This window comes from Panthera uncia, assembly GCF_023721935.1.
Source record: "Panthera uncia isolate 11264 chromosome A3 unlocalized genomic scaffold, Puncia_PCG_1.0 HiC_scaffold_12, whole genome shotgun sequence".
NCBI classification, from domain to species: Eukaryota; Metazoa; Chordata; class Mammalia; order Carnivora; family Felidae; genus Panthera; species Panthera uncia.
Genome location: NW_026057579.1, coordinates 24,893,015 through 24,912,191, shown reverse-complemented (window position 1 = coordinate 24,912,191; position 19,177 = coordinate 24,893,015).

The following is a 19,177-nucleotide window of genomic DNA, read 5'->3' as shown; positions in this document are numbered from 1 at the left end:
AAGAACACTCGGGAAAATGTTTTGCAGAATGAATATATCCCGCCCCCAGAGTACTAGTGCCCAGTGTCCAGGGAACCAGAAAGCCCCTATCAGGGTGAGATTTGATTGCAATTATTTTAAAAGTGCACATTCCATGCTTTTCAAGGAGAAGCCAGCCTCCCCAAATTAACAGTAAATCAAAACAGTCCAAACACGGACTAATGTCTTCAGAAACAACACTCGGGTTTCTCATGCTACTTAATCGTACTGTATATTTTACCACTTACAAGGGGAGCGTGCCTGGCTGGACGGCCTCTGCAGTGCTCACCACAGCAGGACCCTCGCCACATAATTAAGTGGCTTTCAGAGAGAGGCTCACCATTACTCCTGAGACAAATGAAGCAAGTTTCACTGTGAGGACGGCCTTTTTTCCTTCTCCAAGAAGAAAGCCGTGCCTGTGCACAAGGCAAGTACTGAGCTGCCGCGTCTGGAAGGGAGAGGCTTTCCACACCCGCTCACATACAAGGACTGAGCTCACAGTCCATTTGTCAAAGCAATGACACCTGAGTCGTCAAGGGTGAGGACACAGGGCTGGTGAGAAGCAGCCTGGTGACTTCCAAGTTTCTCCTTCTTCCTCCTTCCTGATCCAGTCTGCTGCAGATGATGTTCGACCCCTTCTTATTTGCCTGATTTTCCAACTGTGATCCCAGACAGCTTGTGATTAGCAGGGAGAGGGGGCTCAGACAGACCTTGAGTCCTTTCCTTATCTATCTCAGCCAGCCAGGCCGGTCTGGCCCTCGGTTCCAAAGGATGGGCATGTATCTGGTCAAGATGGGACACTGTCCCGGAAGGACACCAGTGTATCAATCAATCACATCCAGAGCACATCTGCCAGAGGCCAAGGCGGATTCTTATCATTGGAAGGTGCCCTCTTCAGTTCTGAAGAGTGGAGTCCCCTGTGCTGTCCCTGCACCTCACAGGGATGCAATGGTGAGTGGGGACAGCTGCAAGCGTCAACAGAAAGCCATCCTCCAGGGCTCCATCCTCCCGGAAAGGTGCCCTGCACACCTCGGAGACATAGGTGAAGTTCCACTGAGGGCAGCACACTGGGAGTTCTGTTAAGGGAAAGCAAAAACTAAGTCAAAACAACCCATATTACGATCTTGAGTGCTTCAGCCAGTTTCTGCCATTTGAAAACCCTCTTCTGGGGTCTGAAGAAAGGCTGGAGTGGGGAGCTGAGGATCCTGGCAGAGGCAGACGCACTGGGGGCTCTACACCTGGGGAAGGGTCCTGGCCGGAGGTCCCCAGCCCCCACCACCACCTGTCCAGAGCACACCTTCAGGCAGAGCACACGAGATCCCTGCCATAGTCTCAGGAGAGAAGCTGGCACCTGCCTCGCACTACAGAGGCCCGGATTTCCTGAGAAGCAGTGGCCCTCCTCACAAAAGGCATGCAGCAAGGCTGAGCACTCTACTAAAATGAACTGAGCTGATGCGCAGTGTTCATTTGGGGGCAGGTGTTAAAGGATGGGAGAAAACTGAGGCGCTGCTCAAAAGCGAAGCTAGGGGGCGCCTGGGGGGCCCAGTCGGTTAAACCACCGCAAGGTCAAGATCTCAGGGTTCACCAGTTCCAGCCCCTTGTCGGGCCCTGTGCTGACAGCTCAGGGCCTGGAACCTGCTTCGGATTCTGTGTCTCCCTCTCTCTCTGCCCCTCCCCTGCTAACGCTCTGTTTCTGTCTCTCTCAAAAACAAATAAACGCTAAAAAGCGGAGCTAGAGAAGGTGCCCTGGGCAATGGGTCTCATGCCAGGAGCAGAAGTGACGGCAGCACTCACCCCACCTGCCTGGCGGGTGTGCACACGGAGCAGCCTCCTGAAAATCGGGGTGATGGAACAGAGGGAGGTAAAGAGGCCCTAGTGCCTGAGTAACCCCCGGGTCATAGTGTCATTTGAAAGGCTCAGCGCCTAACACCCGTCGGCTCCCAGGAAGCACTTTGGGAATCCGCAGGCAGACCTGGGAGCCCTTCTCCTGCCCTCTTTACACACAGGTATCAAAATCCCCAGGGGATTCCCTGTGACGCACCCATATTCCAGACGGGGAGACTGAGGTGAGGGCTGGCGCCGCTAAGAAGCCCTCTCCCACACTCAGCCATCTCCTTTCTCCCACTTAGCACACGTGCTCGCACGCATGCGCGCGCGCACGCGCGCATGCGCGGCTCTCCGTGAGTGACAGACCCTGACGTGCCCTGGCGGTCAGTCACCTGCAACCTCGACTTCCGGGAGAGGCCCCGCTCCCTGGCTCCCTGCGTGTTCCCCGGAGTGTGGGGGGAGGAGTGTAAGGGCAGGGTTTGCGGTCTAAATAGTATAAATAACAGGTCACCACACTCAGATCGTCTTGTTCCAGTGTGACCGCAATCCCGTGACCCTTCGTTACTCCTCAAACCAGTCCTGTCATATAATATGTGAACTATGCATAAACAATCTGGGTTATGGTGGGGTTCCTAAAACTAGGAGAATTTCAGCCATAACACTCACATTTTGTTTCTGGAAATTAAAGCCTGGGAACAGTGAAAATAAAGTCCATCGATTTATGAATTGTATTTCTGCACATACTTCAATTCCCAAGGCTTGTGGGGAAACAGAAACGTGATCTCGTTCCTGATGGTGTTGCCCTTGAGAGCAGCAGGCTTGACGCTCCTTGGCTTCCCATTTCATACCAGGAAGCCAGGCTTTCCAAATAAGGTCTCTGCTAAAACCTGAGTGACCTAATACCTCAGGGAACATACCCAAGCAACAGGGACTTGCTAATTGGGATGCCCCCCCCCCCCCACGGTGGCTTCCCAAGAGATGCCGGGAGAGGTGGCCAAGGCTTCAGCAAGGACCCAGTCTTTCAGATGGCCAGGTCTACAACGATCCAGGCCTGGCCATGCTGCATGGGGACTGATTTGTGTGTCTGCCTGTCCCCTGACTGTGACTTTCTGCGGGCTGGGGGCACGGAGCCCCAAAGCCCAGCAAGCTAGAGGCCCAGCCGATGTTTGCTGAATGGTGACTGTGGGAGGTCATGGGGGCAAAGGAGTGCTTTCAGATGTGGAGGAAGGGCTGAAAGAAACTGGGGAAAGTTTCACCAACAAGCTGGGGGTGGAGCCTGGACACGACAGCAGGATTTCAGCAAGGGCAGGAAAGCATGAAGGTGGAGGGAATCTATGGCAAAGCTAAGCGGGCAGGGGTGGGAGTGTGCGGAGGGAAGAGCAGGGGTTCAATGTGATGAGCACTTTGGAGATGAGAAGGGAATCCAGAAGTGGGTGCAGCAGTTAGGATAAGTAAATCCACGGTGATGTTGCCTGTGCCAGAAGGGCTCCAGAAGGTCCTGGAGGGGCAGCCTGCTGCCCACAGGATCCACACTCAAGGGTTTCCTCGTCAGCATGGCCTCTCTACTCCTTTCTCAAGGACAAATCCATTTATCTTTCAAGGCCCTTCTCAAACTCCATCTCCTCCAGGAAGCTTTCCCTGAATTCCCTTCACTCCAATTACTACTGTTCTGCCCAGCCCAGCCACCTTTTGAGGGCCATGACAAGGTGGGGCAAACATCTCATGGGTTCACAGCATCACCACAGTGGACCGCATTCTACTGGAAGAAGGACCACTTCTTCCACTATGGTGTAAGTGTGGCTTACCCCAGGGCACACCAGGACTGCGGAAGAGACTGCCAATCCTGAGGGAGAACGGCATGGGAGGGGACCATTCAGCCACCGCAGCACCTACCTACCCAGTTCTCTACCCACCAGGGACTCTGCTCATGTTCCCAGCCTTTGGCCTAGGGACCAGAGCTTCTAGGTCCTTCTTCAAGGCTCCTGGAGAAAGGGGTTCCTGCACCCAGTTCAGAAGGCAGCCCCACCTCTTGCCTCCTCCCAGAAGCCCTTGGCTCCCACTCCATGCCAGCCCTTCTCAGATAAAGACCATAGGCCACCACTCATTGAAGCCAGGCAGGGTGGCCTGCGGCTGGCATCATCATACCCAGTCAGCTCCACTCCCAGGAGACCAACTGGGCCTGGCTGCCAGCACCATCCATCCCCAGGAGCAACCTGTCTTGTCAGAGCAACTGAAACAGCCCTAGCCCTGTGAGCAAACCACTTTTACAGGGGCAGAGCAGAGCTGCGGGACATAGGGATAAGAGGTATTTAAGCCTGAGCAGAACTCAGGTCTTGGTCCTTTCCACTGCAGAGGGAGGTAGGAAGACTGGCTCTCGCCTCTTGGGCTGGGCTTAGGGGTGGATCCGCATAGAGAGCCTCCACTGTGAAGAAGCCAGAACAGTCCTGGACTTCCAGGATAGCAGCACATACACAGGCTCCAGGGTTCTGCCCTCATCATAAGGAAAACATATGACATGTTTAATGGATTACTTAGGGGCACTCACATAACAAAAGTATTCTTCACTCGACAAAGTGTCTTCTTCAATAATTAGCAAACTCCTCTCGAACACATAATTGCCCTTGGGAAAACTAAGTGAGACCTTTCCCTAGAATCAATCACATCACTTAGGTGTTAGTCACTCACCTGTTAGTATGAATCAGCTTAATCAGATTGCTTTCCTGTACCTTCTGGTAGAATTCAACTTCCGAAAAGAACGGATTCCGTCGGGGACTGACACAGGGTGGGTCATTTTGGAGCAAGGGGCGTATTATGAAGCTGGAAGAATGGGGGAGAGAAAGAGGACTTGTTCAGAAGGCCAAACAAGGAGAAAAAGGAGAGGAGACTGTGATCACATCAGAGGCCCTGCGGGGAAGAATTGAGGATCCAAAAGGGCCTCTCAGACTTGGGCACTGCTTTAGTGTGCTAGAGCCACCATAACAAAGTACCACAGACCAGCAGCTGAAACAGCAAACGTTTATTGTCTCACAGATCTCGAGGCCAGAAGTCTGAGATCAAGGTGTCAGCGAGGCCACTTCTTTCTGGGGACTATGGGGTACAATCTGTTCCAGGCACCTGCCCTAGCTTCTGCTGGTGTGTTGGCAACTTTAGGGACCGTTGGCAACATGGCAATGGTGAAGTATCACCCCGACCTCTGCCTTCACCTTGACATGGTGTTCTCTCTGTGTGCTTGTCTATGTGCAAATGTCCCCCTTTTACAAGGACACCTTCATATTGGATTGGGACCCAGACCAGTCCAGTATGACCTCGTCTTAACTGAGTACATCCGCAGTAGCCGTATTTCCAAGTAAGGTCACTTCTGAGGTACTGGGAGTTAGGGCATGGACACATGAATTGGTGCAGGGGACAGATTCAACCCATAACAGGCAGCTTTTCTGGGATAGAGCTGGGACAGAAGACAGCTCAACCCTGACTAGCTAAGTGACCTTGAGCAAGACATCCTTCAGTCTGACTGTCATTTACTCATCTGTGGCCCAGGGAAAGTGGGTGATGGTCCCTTTCCACCTGACCCCTGCATGCACAGAGTGTCCACGAGGACAGGCCTGCATTCTGCAGGCACCTGGGCAGTGTCTCAGCAGGACCTCCCCTGAGTAGATCCTGCAGGACCTTCCATCCCTGCTCAAATAATGACATGAGCCAAGTCACCAACGCTCCCAAGCTCCAGGGACAGGGAGCTGGGACACTGCAGGGTACACCACCCATGGGCAAGCCTCTGACACCACGTGGTTGAGACTTCCACAGAGAGCAAGCATTCTATTGAACGAGACCAATAAACTCCTGATGTTGCCTACAAACAGCTTGTGCTTTCAGGGAGCAACATCGCTATTAAAGTGTGATCACCGGAGATCAAAGTCAGGCCCACCGCCTTGAGCTCACAGCCGGAGGAGGGACCCACCTTCCCGGCCCCTACCTCAGGTCAGCACCTAGTACGCCCTCAAGGAGCCTTAGACTGCGGAAAGGAAGGCCCACTTGTGGGGCAATGGCGACACCTAGTGGTCGTATGGGAAATGACATGCTCAGGCCCCGGGAGCGGGGGTGGGGCGGTGCTGGGCAGGAAAACAGAGGTCTCATGGCCTCGGGCCATGCATAAATAGAAGTGGCAGCGTTAGATTTGAGTCCCACATCCTCTGGGCTCCAAGTTGGGACTCCAGATCCTAGGAGAGACAACAAGCACTCCTCTACTTTCACAGAACCAGCTAATGGCGTACACAGCTATTTAAAAGAAACAAACCATGTATAAAAGTGGGGCAGCAGAGCCCTGAGGTTCAGACCTGTCACGCTGAGTGTGGACAGTGGGGCTGATCTTTCACAGGGTTCTTCCCCTGAGGGGAAACCCACAGCCGGACTCCTGGTGTCTCCAGCAGGCCCAGCATCAGGTGGTGGCGGGAACTCAGTAACCACCTGGGTTCTAGCCCAGGCTCTGCACCCGGATGTGTATAACAACCCCCCCCTCGCCTCACCTGATGCACCTTATCCCTGAAGAGGGGGAGATGATGGAGTTATAGTAAACCACTTCCGAGAACATTGGCAGCTCACATGCTCTCTGAGTCACTATGAGCAACTTACCCTCAAGAGCTTCAGAAGTAACAGAAGCAGGTGCAACTGAATTTAATATTATTTAATTTGACCCAACATATCCAAATATGCTATAATTTTGACACATAGTCAGTACAAAAATTATTAATGAGATTATTTTATGTTCTCTCATTGGTACTAACTCTTCAATATCTGATGTATATATAAATATAACACAGTGTATCTCAATGTGGACACTAAATTCTCATCGAAAATACTGGATCTGTATTTAGATTTCATAAACTTTGCAGCTGGAAAAGTAGATTCACATACTTTATTTTTTTACTTATTTTACAATTTTATTTTTTACATTTTATGTTTTACATTTTTACATCTCCAATTCATTTTCATACCTGATTAGATTCACATATTTTATTACTAGATTATTAGATTTATTAGATTCACAGACTGCATTTGTTGCTCCAAAAATCCTTTAAATTTTTCCAGGAATTAAGCCGATTATTTTTTTTACTTAATTCAAACAAAATTTAAAATTTAATTCTTCAGCAGCAGAAGACATTGCAAGTGTTAAAAGTCACATGTTCTAGTGTCTACCAATTTATCCACTTTAGCTCTAGATCCTTTGAGTACTTCTTAAATAAGATCACACTCAGAGACAAAGAATTTAAAAACCCATGTCTTTTGTTCTTGCCCTGTCCAAGAAGTCAGTGTGTTTGGGCTTCTTACATATAGGGCTGGCTATAGTGTGTCCCAGGTCCCTTTTTATGACCCACAAGTACGAGCAGCAATCAAGAATCAAGCATAAAGAAAAGTATTCAGAGAACAGGAAAGAAAACATAGTGCAAATTCTGAGCAAGAAGCCGCTATCCCAAAGAGTCCGTACTTGTAAAGAATTAAGGTAAAGCCTGTCTGCTCATCTCACAGACTCAAGGGACCCATCCAGCTGCCACTGTGGTATTCAGACAGCTGTGAGGGAACAGAGGCCCATCTGGAGGAGTAACACTTGTCCAGACCACAGATGATTCTGAGCGGGACTGGAGCCTAGCTTCTTGTATGTTCTGACCTAACATGTGAGATAACATCACCAGCTCCATTTCCTACAGCGTGAGCTTTTCCTAGGAAGGCCAGGTCCTATGCCACAGGGCACCCAAGGGCAAATGTCCCAGCCAGTCTCTCCCTGGACCCGACCCTCAGCAAGTCCTGCCACCCATACTATTCTCATCTGTAAAATGAAGGATGTGTTAATTTCCTCGGGCTGCTGTAACGAAGTACCACAAACTTGGTGGCCTAAGACAACAGAAACTTATTCTGTCACAGTTCTGGAGGTCAGAAATCTGAAATCAAGGTGTCGGGAGGGCCGCATTCCCTCTGGAGGCTCTTGGGGATAATCCTCCTGGCCTCCTCCAGCTTCTGCTGGCTCCTGGCCCACCTTAGCTGTGGCCGTATCACTCCATTCTCTGCCCCTGACTGCATGTGGCCTTCTCTTCTCTGTCTCTGGATTTTAAAAAATCCAACTTGGGGCGCCTGGGTGGCTCAGTCCGTTAAGCGGCTGACTTCGGCTCAGGTCATGATCTCGCGGTCCGTGAGTTCGAGCCCAGCGCCGGGCTCTGTGCTGACAGCTCAGAGCCTGGAGCCTGTTTCAGATTCTGTGTCTCCCTCTCTCTGACCCTCCCCCGTTCATGCTTTGTCTCTCTCTGTCTCAAAAATAAATAAACGTTAAAAAAAAAATCCAACTTGTCGTTGGATTTGGGGTCCACCCAAATAATCCAGGATAATCTCCTCATCTCAAAATCCTTACCTTACTTACATCTGTAAAGATTCTCCTTCCAACTAAGGTCACATTCATGGGTTCTGCGGGTTAGGTCATAGACATATCTTTTGGGGAGCTGCCTGGACCAAATGAACTCCAGACCTCAGCTCTAATAGTCTCTGACACAGAATGCCAAAGGGCAGCTATTTCTATTACATAAAGAATGCATCCAGGTAGGTAAGAATATCAACATCCCAAGAGCTAAATGGACGATTTTTACATACAATTGGAAGATGCTCTAATTAGTAAACAGACACACAGGGATGTTCTGCTTTCCAGTGTCAGAAAAACTGCAAACTAAGATGAACCTTCGATCTGATGGTCTAAGAAAACTTAAACCCTGTGCTGGCAAGGGTGCGATGAACCTGGCAATTAATACATAGACTCCCCTTTCTTCCCAGGGACTGGATCACTGTGGGCACTTATTAAATGGAATTGCTCATGGATGTGTAAATTCGCAAAACTCTTTGGGGGAGTGGGGAATTGTGGCAACGTATTCCAAGAACCTTGAAAATAAATAATTGGCTAAAAACGTCACTGTTGTGAATTCATCTTAAGGAAAGCATCCTTACGAGCAAATGTTTCTCTCCACCTTATTTATATGTAACATCTAAACACTGCAAACTCAAGAAGAGGCACAGTTTTGCACAAACACCCTGTAACCACGAAAGCAATAAAACCAGGAAAACAGATAAGATGAAGTAAATAAATCAGGATCACTGTGGAGGAGGAAGGGGAGGCTTCTGGGAAGTAAGCAGTGTTTTATCGTGGGTAATCCAGAGCGTGATGTGTTTGCTTTACAATTATCTTAAACTGTGCATTTATTGCATGCATTTTTACACTTATGTCATGTTTTACAATAGATGTATGGATGGCGAGAGAGAGATTATTTTTTTTCTTTTTAAAAGGTAGATTCAAGAACTGTTAGGACACACCAACTGCCCCAGAAGCACGAACCCCATCTGGGGCAGAGCCTTGAAGGGCCCCCAGAACCGCTACATGATTCACTGTAGCTATTTCTTCTCCGAACTTCCATGAAGTCTGTGGCCCTTGACACAACACGGTCCTGATGAGGATGAATGGAAGGAAGTCCCTAGGTCTTAGGTCCTTATAAGTAAAAATGGTCTGCAGCCCACCAGCGCACCTGGAGCCGACCCCCTGCAGGTGGCCCACCCTCCCACCTGGATGGCCTGGATGGCCCCGCCCAAGTCACCATTGCTCTCAGGGCAAGTGCCCGCCCCACCACCCCCCTGCTCCTCTGCCCCAGTCTCACTATTGCTGCTCCTATTCTCACCAGGGCTCCGGCAGGGGGGCACCCAAGCCAGCCTTTCACTGCCCCCAGGTCCATCAACGATGGGATGGAAGTGCCCTTGCGAAGTTTCCACACAGGTAGCCACGAGGGGATGCTCTCACAGGATCTTCCCAGGCTTCCTGGAGAGCAGCTGAGTGGCCAGGATCTTCTGTATGCATCTACCCCCAAGCTTTCTGAAAAGCAAAACCTTCCACCTAGAGCTTGTGGATGAGAAGGGAAGAGCTCTTGTGGGTTCTTAGAGCCAGCTGTACCCAAGGCAGCCTCCTGTCCCCCGCTTCAGCAGAGTTCTCTGCCCCCAACCAACTGGGCCAGACTGGCGTAGCAAGGGGGAGGTGGGATGGTGAATAAAGGGCCCCCACCACAACCCACCTTCCAGCTGGGCAGCACCTGTCCTTCCATCCATCTGCCCACCCCCCATTCAGGAGAGAGGCTGGCCACCTGCAGGGAATCTGCTCCCAGGATCAGCCTGGAGTGTTGCCCTAAGTGATCCTGGTACCAGGGGCGTTGAGGGCTGCCACATTCCCCCATGCTGGAAGGTGACCCTACTTCTCCCATTTCAGACCCCTCTGGGGGCTGCTCTCCCCCCAGAGGCCCAGCTGTCCTCCCGCTGTGGCTGTGTGCTGTGTGAACACACCCGGGGAAACCCTGTGTTCCTGGCCTCTGTGCTGGGCTCTCACGTGATCGACCAGCTGAGGGGACTTCCGAGGGGCTCTCGTTCAACTGCCCCAAGAAACAGGAGCCCAAGTCCCAAACTCAAACAGTAGCCAAGGCGAGTCCCACATAACAACGTGGAAGAACACCCAGGCCCTGCCCTTGTTGCTGAGGACGTCTGGGGAATCCGGCATTCCCTCCTGGGCACGTTCTGCATCAGCTCCACACAGGCTGATTTCCCAGCTGCAGAGTCCTCTTGTGTTTTAAGAGCAGAGAGCATGCATGGCTCCATCTTCGCCCTGACGGGGCCGACTTAACGAGCCCAGCAGCTCTGTAGGATGCACCAAGAAAAGCTGGGTCCCACCTCTAGTGGCTGTGACTTACACAGCCCCAAGACCGCTACAGGAGTTCAGGTGAGGCAGCCCACAGGAGGCTGGCACTCAGGTGAGGCTTAGGGGTGCTGATCTTCTAGGTGACAGCGATCGAGGTGGGATGGCGAAGCCGTTGGCCTGGCTGCAACGTAAGGGGGGGTGGGAAGCCCGACCGGAGCCCCAGCATGGCCTGGATGTGGGGTCTGGGGATTTGAGGACACAGGGAGCTGCTGGCAGTTCTTAAACAGAGCAGGTGAGATTAGAAATTAGATCTTTTTTTTAAAGTAATCTCTATGCCCATTGTGGGGCTCAAACTCACGACCCCGAGATCAAGGGTCACCGGCTCTACTGACTGAGCCAGCCAGGCAGCCAGAAATTAGATCTTTATTTCTTGTCAGCTCATTTATTTGAGAGCGAGAGAAAGCACAAGTGGGGGAGGAACAGAGAGAGAGGAGAGAGGGAGGGAGGGAGAGAGCAAGAATCCAAAGCAGGCTCTGCACCACCAACACAGAGCCCAACACAGGGCTCAAACTCACAAACCATGAGATCATGACCTGAGATGAAGTCAGACGCTTAACAACTGAGCCATCCGGGTGCCCCCAGAAATTAGATCTTTAAATCCTGAGCCTGTTCTGTGCTTCTCTACCTGCTCTGTTCTATCGTATGTTCCTTCCCTGCACACTTCCGCCTGTCTACCTACTAACAAGACACTAGGACCCCAGTCCCATGAACACATGTAGGACTTGGTCAGACCTCTCTACTCAACTCTCACCAAGTCTTCCCTGACCCTGGGACTTAAGTGCTTTCTTGCTCTTCTTGAACGTTGATAAATGATTCTCACTCACTGAACATAAAAGTGTGGGTTTGTAGAACCTGGTGACGCGACCATCTATTAGCTACACCGTGTCTGGTTCCTATTTCACATGGACCCCAAGGGAGATTCTCTGAGAAGAGAACTACGTGGAGGTGAGCAGAGCAGAGTGGGGTACAGTAAGCTCGAGGAGTGCCAGCCAGAATGCCGTGTCTCCAGGGACTGAAATTACTTCATTCATTCCATGGAATGAATATGATATTTCCATGGAACAGAGTCCCTAAGTATTTAGGCCTGATCAGCCATTGAACTAGATCTTTTCCTGGAAGCAACAGCTGATTGTGTTAGAAGAAAAGAGAGTATTTAAGGTGAAGGGTCACAGGCCTACTAGGGCTGTATGCAATCTCTACCCACCAGGTGGCTTCCCACTGTTCCCTTGGGCACAAAAGTAGTGTCAGAGATGGTGCCCCAACCAGGCCCTCCTCCCTTAGGATGTCTTGGGAGAATCTAGGTCCCAACAGAAAAGGCCATTCACATGAATGAACTGTCACATTGGGCAGATTTCCTACTCTGGAAGATGTAACAGGATCATTGTAGGCATTTTCTGGGCAAGGTCCAGGGAATGTGAGTGAACTGCAGAGGACCTGCAGAGGAGGTGACCCAAAGGAGAGGCCAAATGCACATGACTGTGGGCAAGGGAGGCTCATGAGGTACAGAGATAGGCTCTCTGAGCCTTGAAGGGTGGATGCTGTTTGGGCAGAGATGGAAGAACATACTTGTGTGTATCTACCATATAAAGAACTCTACTGGGTGTCAGGTGTCTATGAAGAGCTATGTGTCCATGGCCTCTGAAGCTCAGGACCCAGAGCAGTGGATGTCAGAGCACTGGCCGGCTGCACTCTCAGAGGGAGGACCAAGGACTGGCTGGGCAATCCTCGTCCAGCTTGGTTTAATCTACTTACCTCTTTCCAATACAAGATATAGATGGCCCCACTCCAGAGGGCACGTTCAAAACCCAGATGTAAACCACATCACTTCTCCTGTGGTCTTCTGAAATCCTGGAGAAGGGAGCCACACCTATTTCACCTTGCCCACCTGGGAGGTCCTCACCTTTACCAGTCTTCCCTCCAATTAGGAAACTGCCATTTGGGCCAGAAAGTTCCACATGCAGGCCGCTTTCACCAGACCTCTCCTCTGAGCTCTGCTCAAGCTAGGGTAGCAAGAGCTGCAGAGTGTAGCTGTGCAGCTCATATAGGATATAGGACTCCAAGTATGGCCCTGTGCCCAGTATTCCCTAGGGGGGATTACAGTCACAAGTTTTAGGCTATATAGTGCTCTGCCTCATTGACTTAGTAAAACATCGAGTAGTTGCCTTGAGTTTGAAAGAAGTGGGAGAAGTGGGCATCACCACCTCTTTAGGAAGAACACATACGGGCTCATACTCACTTGACGTGAGTAACCAGTGCCCATCTCCTGCCTTGCATTCAGCTTTTAGCTCTTAAATCCCATGACACGGTCAACACCACTTCTGTCTGCCAGGCTCTGGAAGCTGTTACAAGCTATGGCAGATGGGGTGTGAGCCCCTGCTGGGAGGAAGATGGTACTGGTGAGCAGTGCAGCCAAACTGGGCTACAGCTCCAAGGACACTCAAGCCTTCCTGAAATGCCCGACTCCAGGAATGTGTCTGGAGTAACCTGGGTGAGCTTCCTCTGACCCTCGCGGAGCAAGGGAGGGGGTAGTTCTGGGAAAGACTTTGTAGTTGGCTTTTGAGAGCTCTGAGTGCATAGAACTCAGGAACCTCACTTCTCCCAACCCCAATTCTCTACTACCAGTTCCTCCGAGGGGCTTTAGGAGAAAGCAAATGCATGCTGAGCACCAAGATGCACCCTTGAAATTGATTCTCCTTCCTCTGCCCCCACGGTTCTGCAAGACAAGCAGAAGCTGTGGTGGCAATGGACTAAGAGGGGCTTCATCACGTAGCTGGTGTGGGGTGCAGCTGGCACCAGAGCCCCCGCCCCCTGATTCCCCACTGGCATTTCAGAACCCCGGGCTGAGCATGGATTTCTCACAGATTGCCATGTCCCCACCTCCGGCTCTCCTACAGATTTCCCACAAGATAAATCCTCTTTGTTAAGACCAAACCCTATCACTTGAGGGCCCTCTCACTAGCGTTAGTGGGAGAAGGAAGACCAAAGAGCATGATGACAAATGAATACTTAACACCTTAGCCTCAGAGGGCCAGGACTAGATAATAAACAAGGAGAATGACCCTAATCTGAGTCTGCTGTACCCATTCTGCACATTCCACAGAGCTACCTGGGCTACTAGCACTGCAGTCTTGAGAACCTGTGTGTGACCATCCCAGTGACTGGCTTGGTCTGCTATGGGGAGCTCTACCTGGACCTGAGTCCTGGGCTGGGACCTCAGGCCTCCTGAGGAATAATTCCCCGTGTCTGCTGTTGACAGTACAACTCTTTTCCCCAGAGGTGCTATCGGTGAGTCCTGAGAGCGGTTGAGCTGGTGGGCCAAAGAGGGCAAGGAGAAGGTGTGCCGGCAGGGTCTGGGGCCATCAATCATAAAGGGATGTGTTGGCAGGCCACAAGGCAGTCGCCAGAATCTGAAGCATGTGTCCAAGCAGCAAGGTGCAGGCTTGAGCCATCTCTGTCTGGGTGCTCTCATGGAGAGAGCGTCCTGTGTCTCTAAGATAAGCCAGGGTCAGGATCATGAGGAATGGCCTGTGTTTGGGTGCATGGTGTGCCATTCTAACCCCTAGAACTAGAAGTGGCTTCTAGATCCTGGACCCCTCAGACAAGCAGGCAACTCTTGGAAGCCCTGGGCCCAATGGGCATAATCTGCCCTTGTGGTGAGGACTTCTGGGTCTCCCTCTGATGAAGAAGCTGGACCCAGCTGTGGGGAGGGTCCCAGGGTCTTTTCCTCCAGAGGATGCAGGCCCAATTTGAGGTGGCTCTGAAGAAAGCAGATACACTAGAGACCCTAGAAGCCTTCCCTATGGAGTATGTCTATCCCTCTTCAGACCTCATTCTTAAGTAGATAGGCCTCTGGCTCTCCACTCATGTGGCCTCCTGCTTGGTGTTTCAAGAGGACTCCTTAGCCTCCAACATCATTGTGTCCTGTTAGATCCATGATCTTCACACTGCCTGTTCCATCTTCCAACACTGTCTTCAGAACCGTTGCTTGCTCACCTTCATAAGCCACAGCATCAGCTTCCATGCTGGATGAAGGATGTTTTGAGCATCTGCCTTGGTGGAATCTATTTGCAGACTCACTGGTCTCTCTGCCCCACTGATGAAGATGAACTAGACCGTCACATCTCAAACTCACTTTACATCATTTCCATACCTTCTTTGTGAAAAGTACCCCCCTCTCTTCCTAGGTGAATTCTCATATTCTGCCTCTTCCACAAATTTTTCCTCTTCCTTCCCTCACTCCCAACTCTTTTCCCTTTAAACTCTTGTAATCACAGAGTCACAGCCGTATTCTACCTTGGTTGATTATTTGTCCTTAATTGTTTATCATTATTTTCCCTTTCGTATGGATTTCTTTGAAGGTAGGGCCATGATCTCTGCCTCTGATAACATTTAGCCTTGGCATTCCACTCCTAAAATGTGTGTGGAAATGAGTCAAGTGCCTTGTTTGTTCACCAAACTCAAGGGCCTAAGGATACAACCTAAATCAGTATGCCTGAGGTCAGTTGTGATAAGACTTCAGGTAGGGAGCCAATCCTATATGACAGCAGCAAAGAGGTTCAGTCCAGATCTTGTCCACACAGTCCCGGATAAAGTGGGAAAGGCCTTGGTCAGAGCATGGTTGGGGAGCAGAAATGGCCACAGGAACTAGTGTGTTTCCCCAACGGGAATGTGGCCATCTCCACTATGATGGCCTCTGACTCTTCCACTGACATGAGCAAGGGCACATGAAGGACCACACCTGCAAACCAAGAGAGTCTAGCAGAAACCAAGCCTTCTTCCAGTTCATATCACTGTTACAGTATCTCTGTGGAGGTAAGGCAAGGGTCACCTATTCTTTCCAGTTCTTGGAACAGCTTAGATGGTATTCCTTCTCAGTCCCATGTTCTCAGTATACCCTAACACCTTGTATTATTTACTGTGAAGGTGACTATGTTTTATATGAAAATGAAGTCATCTATGAGAAGAAAGCTCTTAATGTAAAGGGATGGCCCACAATACCAGAGACCCTGACTACAGGTAAGATGGCCACTCTCTGCATGAAGGTCAGTTGTATCCCTAAGCTTAGCCCCACTGTTATCCCCACCTCCATCTAAAGTGAATCCACCTGATTATGGAAGGGAACACTGAAGAAGAGTTTGTGGAAGGAACTCAAAATGTCAGAATGCTTTAGATTCCATGGTTGATTTTCTTTTTATTTTTGAGCTATTATTTTATCTTATTTCCTCATCAGATACTTATTCATGTTGGAGGTATAATGTAAATTGGAAAAATATTGAGTGACCCTCTCCTTTAGAAGATTAAGTGATGTTGCTAAAAACAAATTATCACATGACTAGATCATGATCCATCAAGAATGTAGCCAATCACCCAATGGAAAAGACCAGTAGAATAAATCTCTGCAGTAAGCTGTCTGTACTGGGCTCAAACCCCAACTCTGTCATCTTTGTCATTTATAAGCTGAGACCTTGGTGACATCTCTAACCCTGTATGGTCCTCAGGTCCCCCTGACCATGAAGCAAGTTACCTTGAGTCCTCTTTTGTTCTGCAATTCCATAAACCAAAGAACTTGCTCTTGGTTTCACTCTCATCCTAGATTAATGCTATTCTGCTACTACTCAGTTAAAGAAACACTAACCCAAGTGGGCAGGCATGAGGACAGGCCAGGGATGAAAACTGTTCTGCCACCAGGAGATGGCTCAGTGGGGTTGTAGTCCCAGATCAGAGGTCAGTGGATGGCTGGAGGGCTGAGGTAGAACTTCCCTTGAGCATTTCCACCCAGTTGCCCTTGGTTTGACACTCATTCAGCAGGGCCCAGGAGGGGCCAACAGACACTGGAGATCCACACAAGAGTAGCCAAAGGTAAGGGTATCCTGGAGGCAAGATGGCAGAAAAAGAAATTTCTCCATGAATATACCAAATGCTTCCCTTTACCAAGTTCTACAGTGGGGAAATGACACCATGAGTCAGTCATTGGAGTTGGTATTCTTTGAGGTGGAACTAATGAACTTTGTGGATGCCATGGCAGAATTACTCCTGGACAAGTGCTGTCAGTGTCACCAGAATTTGACAGGAGCCCCAAGTGGAGCATCATTGTAAATGGGCAACACACTCACCTAAAAGCTGAGGGGAGCAGAACCAGAAAGCCAATCCTAATGGATATGATAGCCCAAGATTCCGTAAGGACATGTCATGTGTCAGAGCGAGACCCCCAATCTTCCAGTGAATCTCAGTGCCACCTGAGCCTACCAAAAGACCTATCCATTCCTTCTGAGCAATTTCTCAATCAAGATCTTCCCCTGACTTCCAAGTAGTTCCCTCCAGCCCTGTGCAGGCTTCCTTGAGTGAAAAGAAGGGGCCAGGATGGACTGAAGGCAAATGCTGATGGATGCAAGATTTCTCCAGAGTGCCCCACACCTTGTCTCCAAATTCTTCCTGGCAGCTGCAGAGAGTGACCTGTTGGAGGTAGACTTTTACCCTCTTTCCCAGAGTGAGAGTCCTACACCCCTCCTTGGTCAGGAGGCTGGTAGTAAAGCATGTGGCATCTGGACCCAGAAAGGGGAATTCTGGGAAAACCACAAAGGGCCAACCAAGAATCTAGACTCCCAGTTATATGGACAGTTTGGTAACACTGAGGAAAGTCCCTGTGGAGCCCCAGGTCCCATGTACTTTCTAGGTTTTCTGTAAGAGATCTGGCTCACACATACTGCTTGTGATTTGGCATCAATGTCCAGAGGTCAGGTCCAACAGATGGTAGGTAACTAGTAACTAGGATTAAGCACGGTGGGAGGCAGTCTGCCATAAGTTGGACTTCTAGGAGATCTGCTTACCCAGCTACTACCTGTGTGACCTGGAACAGTCATTTCTCCACTTTGAACCTTACCACCTCCTTCTGTAAAATAGTAACTTGAACCTCATTAAGGTTACTGAAGACTTTAGAAGTGTTGGTAAAGCATTCAATACATTGACTTTCTGTTAGGGAGTCTCCACTGTTCTTCACTCTTGTTCTCGCATATGTCTACACTGCCTGGCCCCAGTCTGCCTATACCTGAACCCTATGGGGCATTTTCCGGGCCAGTGCTCTCCTCAGGGGAGAAGAAGAGGTGAGAGCAAAGCCCTCTCATGTTGTACAGTGGTGACACTGAGAAGTTCTGTCCACAGTCCTCCCACAAACATCTCCCCCTCTCCCTTCCATCCTCCCAGATGAGCCCAACCTTCTGAGAGCTGCCTCGAGCCCTGACTGAACTCTGAACTAACCTTTCTTCAGAGCTCTCTGAAAAGCACTCTGCATCAACGCTGCATCTGGGCAGGCCCATTTTGTTCTATCAGCCCAAGGAACTCCTGCTTGAAGGGGGCTTGCATGCTGATCCGGGTGAGTTCTAAAGACTCTTTGGCCAAAACCACTTGGCTTGCACCCATCAAGCTTGTCTAGTGTCTGGCTATGCTAATTTTCAGGCATTTTATGAGACGTTTAACAAGTCTGGTTATCCATCTAGGAGAAGGAAGTCCTGCAAGAAAGTCCACATGAGTCCAAAATCTCAGTCTTCCTGCCTCAGTGACAGCCCCACCCCACATCCACCTTGAACTCAGGCCAGGAAAATGTACTTGACTATCCATCCTGGGTTCAGTGACTGTGGGGGCAATGTGCCTGCTAGCCAGATGGTCAAGATCTGAGGGGGAGACTTTAGAAAGCATATCACCTGAGACCCCTGCCAACCCTGAGACCCTGTCTTTTGCCTCTTCACAGAGCAGCACCCAAAAGTCCTGGCCGTGGTCCTGGCTGGCTATCTGCTTCCTCATCACAGTGGTGGCCACTGTGCTGAACCTATCCAAGATGGCCTGTAAGTCATTCCATGGATGACAACTGATTTTAAGTATGATAAACATATTTATCCAAGCACACAGTGGCCCTGCTACACCATAGGGATCTTGCCTCCTTCCTTAACAAAGGAGAGCTCTCCGTGCTCCATAGCAGAGGCCCTTCAAGTGGGGCTCATGGCCTAGAGGCCATCAGCAGGGGAGAGAACTGCCCAGGAAACATAGCTTCCGATGAGAGTTTTCAGCAGCTTGGTCAGCCTGACCCCACTTTCTCACGACTCTGCCCACCTGTGAGGGACAGTCATGTCCTATAGAGACTACTTATAAGTCCAACTATCCCACTGTTCCACATGAGTGTTTGCCAGGGGTGCCCACACGACCATCCTCAACCCCTAGGGTCAATATTTAACTCAACTCTGGGAGTTCACAGCACACAGTCTCGCTCTGGAGATTACCTTTGGCATGGCTCTTGCTTCCTGAACATGTGATCTGGTGCCTGAAATGTGAGCCTATTGTTTCTGGGGCCCTTGCTGGCCAGGTCCTGGAGCAGTCTCAGAAGAGAGTGGTAAGAACGTCTCTCTGGGGCCCATTCCAGAGCTTGTCCCACTTCCAGATGATGCTGTAATGGACTGAGCCCTCAACCCGGCCCCCACTCTGCTTCCTGGCCCACGTAACTTTCTCAGGAGGGCAATGTTTCTCACTGTAAAAATGGGTGGTCCATTTTGTTAACCCAGCTGAGCATCATGTGTTGGTTAG